The sequence below is a fragment of the Vigna unguiculata genome, chromosome 11, assembly GCF_004118075.2.
Source record: "Vigna unguiculata cultivar IT97K-499-35 chromosome 11, ASM411807v1, whole genome shotgun sequence".
Taxonomy (NCBI): domain Eukaryota; kingdom Viridiplantae; phylum Streptophyta; class Magnoliopsida; order Fabales; family Fabaceae; genus Vigna; species Vigna unguiculata.
In genome coordinates, this window is record NC_040289.1 from 34,727,562 (window position 1) to 34,738,461 (window position 10,900).

The 10,900-nt window shown below is 27.3% G+C and overlaps 1 long non-coding RNA gene across 1 annotated transcript; it reads left to right on the top strand.

Annotated features, from left to right (window-relative positions):
* Window positions 1–1,607: 1,607 nt before the first annotated feature.
* Window positions 1,608–2,182, top strand: LOC114168210. Its single transcript, XR_003600640.1, has 2 exons — window positions 1,608–1,925; window positions 2,029–2,182. It is a non-coding gene; the product is annotated as an uncharacterized LOC114168210 (long non-coding RNA).
* Window positions 2,183–10,900: the final 8,718 nt, after the last annotated feature.

The window sequence follows — 10,900 nt, forward strand, 5'->3', positions numbered from 1 at the left end:
TAAAATATGGTTTTAGTCTTTAAAGCAATGTGTAAAACTGGCTAGTCAAAATCTGTTTACAGTTTGCTTCTTGTATTTTTAACATTATTGGTTTTGGTGACTAATTGTTAAATTTGATCCTAGGTGCCTAATGACATCCACATATTATTTAATTTGTTTATAAAATAAAACTCTTGTGTCCATCTAGTTAACGTTTTTCACGATTAATTTATTAGTTTTTCTTTTAAAAGAATAGTATTTATTATATATGTTAGAGCTTTTAACTTTTTATTTATTTATTTATAATTAATTATGAAAAACGTGGTTAGGCTGACACAAAAATTTTATTTTGTAAAAAAAATTAAATAACACTTGATGTGGTGTTAGATAAACTTTAATGCTCTTGAGAAAATAGGAATCAAATCTAATATTTTTAAAAGTACAAACATTAAATTGTATCTTACATGTCACATATTATTTAAATTTTTTACAAAATAAAGTCTTTAATTCGGTCTGGTTCATGCTTTTTCAAGAATAATTTAAAAAAAAGTTAAAAAAAATAACTTTATTATAATAGAATAGTAATATTATTATACATGTTAGGTCTTTTAACTTTTTGTTTTATTTTTAATTAATTGTGAAGAGCATGGACTAACGGATGTAACAATTTTATTTTATAAAAGAAATTAAATAACATGTAACAAGTGCCGTCAGATCAACTTTAACGCGGTTCAAACAAATAGGAACAACAAATCAATTCTTTTAAAAGTCTGGTGACAATCAAATAATATCCAAGGTTTGACCTGAGAATATTTTCAATTTTATGTAATACTTTAGGACTAAAAACAAATATTTTCTTTAAATATAAAAATAAAATATGGTTGACCCTGGTCAGGTGGTGCATAAGCGTTTGAATGTCATAAAATAAGCTTAAGAATGACAATTTCTATTTAACATTTATTTTTCAATTTTTTTGTGTAATTCAATAATCATGCAATTCAATCCAAATTAAAATTTTATTTCCTCGTCAAAATATATGTAAAAAAAACTCTCAAAAATTATATTTTGAAAAATACAAAAAATAAATCGAACAAAACAAACACATTTTTAATTTTATTATAAATTCATCCAATAATATCAAACAAATAGAAAGAAAAACATATTAACAATAAAAGAGGATAAAAGAATTGGTCATGAGATTCAAAAAATGACATATGTCAAAATTCTAAAAAAATAATTCTAGAATAGAAAAAAAACAAAGAATGAAATTAATATATGAAAAATCATACATAGATGAAAAGAAGAAAATAAAGATCAAAACGGATTATAAGTTATTCATTCTCTTATTCTAAAACAAATTATTATAATTTGTTGAAAAAATATTTCATTAAATATCATTTTTAATACAAATGAAATTTAACCGACACTAAGAATAATTTATTTAAATTTTACTTCCAAACATAATGTTATAATTAATAAAATATTAGTAAGACAAATTGAGACATTTTTTAAGTTCTAAAAGGAGTTACGTATTTTACTTTTATTAAGTCATTTATGACCTGAATGTCTGTTTTAATCTTAGCATTTATACATACAGTAACTTGATATGATCCTTATGTGTTTATAAATTGATATTCATTCTCTTAAAATTTCGCATCTATACAAAATCTTGGGCTAGAGTGTAGAGACTTCGAAAAAAGTTATGGGGAAAAATATAATGAAAAGTGCTAGAATTGCAATTTTGATGATAATTATGATGTCTTTTGTACAAATTCTAGAGGCAGACCAACTCTCATGTATTAAATTATGTGCTGTTGATTGTTTACCAGATCAAGTTCATTATTATCAATGTTTTATAGCCTGTACTAAACGATGTCCACCACACACCGGTGCCTCCAATTGTATTAAAAGCTGTGGTGTAAACAAGACCATCACCGTTGATATGGGTATTTATCTCTAACCACGTTCATGTTTCTTTAATTTTTTTTATTGTTTATAATTAAATTAACTATGTTCTTACACTTTTCTTCTAATGATTTTATGTATCAGATGCTGGTGGTAAGATCACTAATGTGGTTGATTCTTGTTTGGAAAATTGTCTCAAGTGACAATAACTTTGTAAGAACATGAGAGCAAGATTAGACATGTTTCTCATATGATGGTAATAAAAATATGAAAAAAATAAAATTTTAGATCTTGTTTTCTTCCATTTCTATTGAATTTGAGTAATTTTTATTAGGTATCGCGGAATTTAGGACGAACTACATTTGTTAAGAGGAACTTCTCATGAAATTGTTCTCCCTAAGTTTGAACAGACTTTGTAGTCTATTGGTTTTCTTTTTGAAAAATAAAATAAAATAAAACATCACTTTGAATAAACCTAAGTCAGAAATATCTCACAACAATAGCATCATCGTAGGAAAAAAAACAAAAACAATTACCAAAGTTTGTGCAAAAGAAACATTTAATAAATAAAGTAAATAATAACATTAAAGTACATTAAATACGATTTTAATAACATAAAAACAAACTTTACATTCTTAGACTATGTTCACTTTAACCTATATATATATTGTTCACAGCAACGTGAATCTTCATCAAAATTTTTTGGAGTCAAAATAATATATTTAATATTATTGTGACTAATTCAATACAAATAATACATAATCTAGTATATTTATAATTATCAAAGAAATTACACATATCTAAATGAATATCTATCGTTTTTTCATATTTTTAAACTTATGGTAATTGAATTATAATTAAATTTTTTACTTAACTTTTTTCGATGTAAATAATCATATTTTCTGTAAAATATTCATCTTCCGTTTTATTAACATGCATTTGATTCAAAAAATATTCACAAGCTTTCATTTCATTGTTATGCAATAAACAACCACATTATCATGTTTTCATCTTCACCCGTAGTTTCTCTATCAATTTTAAAAATAAATTTATTTTTTTCATTAATATACCTATTTAAAAAATAAGTTTAAGACTAAAAAATAATTTATCATAATCTAATCAAAAGTTGAGAGACATAATTACTAAAAAAAAAAACTATGATAATCAAGTTACAATTAAAAATCTACTATGAAAAATCACATAGTACATTGTTTCTTTTTCTATATTAATAAAAAATGAATATACAAAAAGGTCATGAGATAAAAAATAATGTTAAATGTTAAACAAATAGTTCAGTATCAAATGAGATAAGAGAAAGTTACCTTATTTATTTATTTAATAATGAAAGAGAAAATATGAAAAAATGAGGATAAAAATACTGAGTTTATGTTTTATGTCTAGCTTTTTTTAATAACAAAAGAAAATAAATAAGTACGAGAGAAGAATACAACATATTAAAAAACTCAAAAGACAATGAAAGAGAAAATAAAAATATCTTAATAATTTTATTTCTTTATATATTTAATTTTATATTTTATTATTTATTATTATATTTTATAAAATAAATAAGAAAATACTTAATTTAATTTTTATTAATTTTGAATTTAATATTATTTAATTTTAAAAAATATAAATAGTTTAAAAAAATTTAAAAATTTATATAATTTTAAAAAAATTAAATAAAAAATAATGAAAAAAAATATAAAAGAAATTGGAGGAGGGGGGCCGTGGTCTCCGCCTGCCCCTTCCATGCTCCACCGCTGGTAGCAATGATTCGAAAATGATACACTTGTTCATTTCTATGGATTTGAAGGAAAGGAAAAGGAAATAATAATGAGATTTTTCATTTTTCCATCCTCTCTCATGGATGAAGATTTAAAGGTGATATGAGTAAAATTACAATTAAGTCCTCACTTCATTTTTAGTTTTCTTAATTCAATTTAGTTCCCGAGCATTATTCTTAGAACAATAATTAATATCAAAATTTTCAAAATTTTTATAAAAAATAAAAGTTGTAAGAGTAATTTTTTATTAAAATATTTTCTATAAATAATTTTTATTAAAATATGTTATTTTAATTTATTCATTTTAATATTTTTTTATAAATAAATCTAACTCACCTAATTATAATTTTAAATTACTTTCAAAATTAAGGACAAATTTGTAATCTTATTTTTCTTTCCATTATTTTTTTTTAATTTATCACGTCAATCAAATCACTCACAAACTTTTACAAACTTTATTTCTATATTTACTCACTCTCACCTCTAAATACCTTAAGTGAATAACACAAACTTTATCATCTAATGCACCTAAAATTCATATTCTCCCTTTTCCTTAAATCAATCTTCACTCTGAAGAACACACCTTTAACGTTGTGTTCGTTTGGATGGATGTCATTGTTCCCACATATTTATGAAGACGAATTTTAAAAAGTGTGTGTGTTCTCTTCAAGTGATCTGCGACGATAAGCGAGCGTGGATTTGTAGGATTCAACAATTATCTCACCCTCCTTAAGAAGCAAAGATTTGAGGGTGATAATTCCCATTTTACCACTTTAACCCTACCACGTGCTTTGAATTTTGCCATTAAATATCAAGTTTTGCCCGTCTCTGTGCATGTTCATGGGAAGCTTTTGAAGGTTGGAGTGTTGGACATTTGCAATGTAATGTTGTGTTGTGTGGTTGAAGGTTTAGGTGAGTGACGTGGTGTTATTGTGTGTGAATCGATGTTGATTACCATTGAGTGTGTGCACCGGTGTGTGAAATAAGGTGGTATGTGTGTGTGCACCGGTTACATAACCGGTGCTGTGTGTGAGTGTGTGTGTGTGTGTGTGTGTGTGCACCAGTTACATAACCGGTGTTGTGTGTGAGTGTGTGCACCAGTTACATAACCGGTGCGGTGTTGTGTGAGTGTGTGCACCGGTTACGTAATCGGTGCTGGTGTTTTGAGTGTGTGACACCGGTTACGTAACCGGTGTTGTATGTGTGCGTGATTCATTTTGTTGGCTGATTCCTTGACGTGTTAGTTCATGCAGGGGTTGGCCAGAGTTGAAGTTGTGTTGTGTAGCTCATAAAGGTGGTGGCTGGTTTTTAATTTTATTAATTTTTTTATCAAATTTATTAAATTCATATTATTTAATTTTAATACTTTTATCACATCAAATTATCATGTCCCTCTGTTTTTATCATCAAGGATATTTTGGTAAACTTATAATTTTATCTATTTTCATAATTTTTTAATGTATCACATCAATCAAATCACTTACTAACTTTCACAAAATTCATCTCCAAATTCATCCACTTTACTATCTAAATCCACTAAAAAAAACACACATATTCATCTACTCAAATCCACACAAATTTATTTTCACGCTCTCCCGCAAATCCATCCGACCAAAAGAAAACACCTAAGATAGAAAAGGGTCAATATGTGTTTAAAAAACACGTTTTATAATTAATAGAACTAAAACACTTTCTTTTTTATAACACTTCAAGAATAAGGACATAAAAGCTAGAACAACTCATGTCCAAATAGGTAAAGTTCATGTTTTAGACCTCCAAATAAAAAAAAAAAGGAAAATTTAAAATTCTTAAGCTCCTGAACATTTTTCCTTGGCTTACACCCACTGAAAGCTTTATTTTAAGGATTTCACATAAATAATTAATTATATACACAAAAGCACACAATATTGTAGATTAAAAAATAATTAATTATGTTTTAATATAGTCTATTATTATGTCTAAACCATTTTAACAAAAAAAATAAAAATTTTAAAGATATAATCAATATAAGATGTAAAAATTAAAACAAAACATAAAACTAGCACTACAAGAAAAAAATATTTTAACGGAAGTTTATTTTTACATTACTTAAAGTTAAAACCTCCGTTAAGTTATTTTTTCCAAAGTTTCAAATTTTGCCACTAAACCATTTTTGGAGGATGTGTTTGTTGGAGTTTTTACGAATCCCAAGAAAAACAAAAAATAACAGGGATTTCTTTATGGGATCTAAAACCTTTATTAAGTTTTATAGGTTTAAAATTCTGGTTCACTAATATGGGTTTTAAAACTACGGTAAAATATTGTGGATTTAAAACCTCGATTAACTACTTTGAATTCTAAACCTTCGTAAAGTACCATAGGTTTCAAAAACTCCGTAATCTAATTGTTCAAAACTTTTATAAATTATCATAGATTTAAAATCCTCCATAAAGTACATAGATTTTTAAATTATTAATATTGTTTTCTTACTCATTTGTCATTTATTCATTCATATATATATATATATATATATATATATATATATATATATATATATATATATATATATATCAACCACAATTATTTATATTTATTGTATTTGTTTATCTATATTTAGTTATACAAAAATAGATATAACACTCATTTAATTAACAAATTAAATATAGATAACTAAATTTATATCAAAGTATAACAAATATTCACATTAAAATTCAATTCAAGTACAATATTACTTAAAAAAAAACTTTCAAATATTCAAATTCAAGGACTTGAAGTAAAACTAGCAAAACTATATTAAAAAGGAAATAAAATATGGTGGTCCTAGACTTATAGTTTTGTCCTATACATTAATGTTTACACATGAACTTGATGTTTTCTTAATTTTGGGAAGGCTTTGACAGATAATTTCCGTAAGTTAGTAAGCTGATCAAACTATATTAAATATTGGTAAAAATATGTTTTTAGCTCCCGAAGTATCATGTAAAACTGAAAATAGTTCTGAGTCAGAATATATATATCATTTGGTCTCTATACTTTTAACACCATTGATTTTGGTTTCTGTTTTCTCGACAATGTTAAATTTTATCTTATGTGGCTAATGACATTGCACTTATTATTTAATTTGTTTAAAAAAATTTCACGATTAATTACCAAAATAAAAGTTAAAAGAATAATATCATTATTATAATATCACTTTTAAATTTTTTTATTTACTTTTAATTAATTGTAAAAAATGTGAGTTAGACTAACACAAGAATTTTATTTTATAAAAAAATAAGTAATATGTGACGTGTTGTTAGATAAACTTTAATGTCTTTGAGAGAATACAAATCAAAACCAATGTTTTTAAAAGTATATGCTTTGAATTTTACTGTACGTGACTAACGACATGTTTTATTTAATTATTTTATAAAATAAAATTCTTACCCCAAACTAGACCAAGCTTTTCAAGATTAATTTAAAAAAAGCTAAAAGAATAATAGTAATATTATTATATATATTAGGTCTTTTAAATTTTTATTTTATTTATAGTTAATGTGAAATAATACATGACATGCTGTTAGATAAACTTTAACGTCATTGAAAAAATAGAAACAAAAATCAATATTTTCAAAAGTATAGTGTCGATCAAACGACATGCAAGTTTCAACCGTACTATTTTTAATTTTACTAATACTTCAAAGACAAAAAATAATTTTTCACCTTAAATATAAAAATAAAATATGGTTGACCTTGGTCGGATGCGACTTAAGAGTTTGAGTGGCATAAAAGAAATTTAAGAATGACGGTTTCTATTTAACATTTATTTTTCATTTTTTTGTGTAATTCAATAATTATGCAATTCAATCCGAACTAACATTTTACTTCCTCGTCAAACTATTTTCAGAAAAAACTCTCAAAACTCATAAATTGAGAAGTACAAAAAATAAATCAAGCAAAACAAACACATTTTTAATCCTATTACAAATTCATCAACTAGAAAACCAACATAAACACAAATGAAAAGAAAAACATATTAACGATCAAAGAATCCAAAGGATGGTCATGAGATTCAATAAATGAAATATGTCAAAACCCTCAAAACAATAACTCTAGAATAGAAAAAAACAAGAAGTGAAATCAATATATGAGAAATCACATAAAGATAAAAAAAAGGAAAAAATAAAGACCAAAACTGATTATAAGAATAAAATAATTAATAATTCTCTTCTTCCATAACAAATTGTTATAATTTGTTGAAAAATGTTTCATTAAATATCATTTTTAATACAAATAAAATTTAATCGACACTAAGAATAAATTAATTTAATTTTAATCCCAAACACAAAGTTATAATTAATTTAATAGAATTATATTATTACTAAAATATTGAGGTCTTTTTTTCTTAAACTTAATTTTATAATTAATTTAATATAGTTATATCAATACTAAAACAAAATTGAGGTCTTTTTCACAAACATAATTTTATAATTAATTTGTTATAAAAATATAAGTTTACTAAAAAAATTGAGACATCTTTTAAAATCTAAAGCGAGTGTTTTACGTTTATTAAATCGGTCCTTACCTGAATTTCTATTTTAATCTTACCATTTATACATACATTAACTTGATATGACTCATAGTGTTATGTGTCTATAAATTGAATTCATTTTCTTAGAATTTCACATCGAAAGGATCTATTCAAAATCTTGAGCTAGACTGTAGAGACTGAGAGAAAAGTTATGAGAAAAAATACAATGAAAAGTACTAGAGTTGTAATTTTGATAATTATTATGTTGGCTTTTGTACAAATTCTAGAAACCAAGGGAAACAAGCTCGATTGTGTTATAGCCTGTGCTATTGAATGTTTACCTCCAAATCATTATTATTTTTGTTTTAAAGATTGTGTTTCAAAAAAATGTCAAAAGTCGACCGGCGTTTCCAATTGTGCTAGAAGCTGTGGCGTAAACAAGACCATTACTGTTGATATCGGTATTTAGTCTCTAACCACATTCATTCATGTTTCTTTAATTTTTTATTTATTGTTTATAATTAAATTAACTATGTATTTATATCTTCCTTACATTGATTTTATGTATCAGATGCTGGTGGTAAGATCACTAATGTGGTTGATTCTTGTTTGGAAAATTGTCTCAAGTTACAATAACTTGTAAGAACATTTGAGAGCAAGATTAGACATGTTTTCTCATATATGATGGTAACAAAAATATGAAAAGAATAAAATTTTTGGATGTTTTTTTCTTCCATTTTTATTGAGGTTAAGTAATTTTTATTAGGTATAGCCGAATTTAGGACGAACTACATTTGTTATGAGGAACTTCTGATGAATGTTCTCCTAAATTTGACCAGACTTTGTAGTCTATTGTAGGTTTTCTTTCTGAACAAAAATAATAAAACATCACTTTCAATAAACCTAATTGAGAAATACCTCACTCCAATAGCACCATCATAAGACAAAAAAACAATAACGAAAGTTTGTGCAAAAGAAACATTTAATAAATACAGTAAGTAATAACATTAAAGTACATTAAATACGTTGTTAATAACATAAAAACAAACTCTACACAGTTAAGGGAAAAAAAGGTGAATAGGTGTTTAAAAAGCAATTTTTATAATTAATTAAACTAATGACTTAAATTTAAAAAATAATTATTTTATTGGAGGTTTTATTTGACATTTTTGGAGGTTTTAATCCCCACTAATGGTTTTACCAGGAGTTTGTAATTCTCTTCGAAGAGCAAGTGTGACTAACAGAATACCGAAAATTTTTAGCAACCCCTTAAACTAGTGCACCTTAGTGGGAGTTTCCAAAACCCCGTTAATACCTAGGGTTTCGAAAACCCTCGCTAATGTTTGGAATTTTGAAAACCCCCACTAATGCTTTGGTTTTGAAAATCCCCGCTAATGCTTGGGGTTCAGAAAACCCCCTTTAATGCTTGGAGTTCTAAAAACCACTGATAATTCCTCAACAACCCCCACTGAAACACTCTTTTGACAATCTTGGTTTACATAACATAGACAATCGACTTACTTCACTAGTACAGTAAGGGCTTTTGGCCCCGGTTATTTTTTATATTCTGTCCCGGTTCCATAACCGAGACATATTGGGGCGAGGCCAAAAGGGATGGCTTTTGGCCTCGGGTGTGGACCGAAGTCGTAAAGCGTTTTTCTGCCTCGGGTCACGCCTGAACTGAGGCCTGTTCTACGCAGCGCTGCAATGCGTTCTTGGAGACCCTCAACCAAGTTCAACAAAACCCTTAACGCTGCAAGAGGTTCAATGCACAGTGGTTTTAGCCGTTGGAAACTCCTACTTCGATGCTTATGTCTTATCAGAATCGATGACACCATTGATCTTCTACGCCCACACCCACCTCGGCCTCACGCTCTCCTCCTGCCACTACACTCGCTGAACAAGTATCACTCCTCTACACCGTCAAAGCAAACCCATCACATCCCGTAACACAAAAGTTCAAATTCAAAGGAAGAAACACAGAAAAGGAAAAATTGACATGCTGCCACGATCCCAAAATAGAAGCATGGAATAAAAACGTGAATCTAAAAAAAAATAGGCAACGAAACACAGAACAGAGGCCTAGAAGCAATGCACGTGAGAGAGAGCATATGAGAGAGAACGAGTGAGTACTCAGGTTTTTCTTCAGAGCCAGAAGATGGGGTTTTGTCGGAATCTGCGAAAGAGAAAAGAAAAAAACTTGAGCACGTGAAGAACTGCAGAGGCGAAACAAAGTGCGACCCAGTTGAGAGTTGTAGGGAGAGAGAAGAGAGAAATGAAGTTTCAGAGAGAAATTGAGAGTGGCGGGGAAGATGAAAAAGAAAAAGGTTCGCGTTTTCAACCCTAAATAAAATAGGGCCTCAGTTTATTTAACCGAGGCATATCATTGGTTTTTGGCACCGGTCCTCTATCACCCGAAGCCAAATGGTAAGTTTTTGATGTTTTGCTTCGGGTGTTTTGCGAACCGAGGCATAAAAGTTGAATAGAATTGCAAAAATGCCACCGCGCCATTATATGCTTCGGTTTTTTGATAACCGAAGCATATTAGACAAGGTAAAAACAATATTTTGCACTAGTGCTTCAAACATATTCAAACATCAAATTAATAAAAGTAATGCATCATAATCAAAACTAAAAAACTAACCAGATTTTGTAACTGAGCATTAGAAGGATAAATTGAAGATGTTCCACTATATGAATGACCCTCGGAGCCAAACACTTTAGATGGGCAAGGACCCAAATC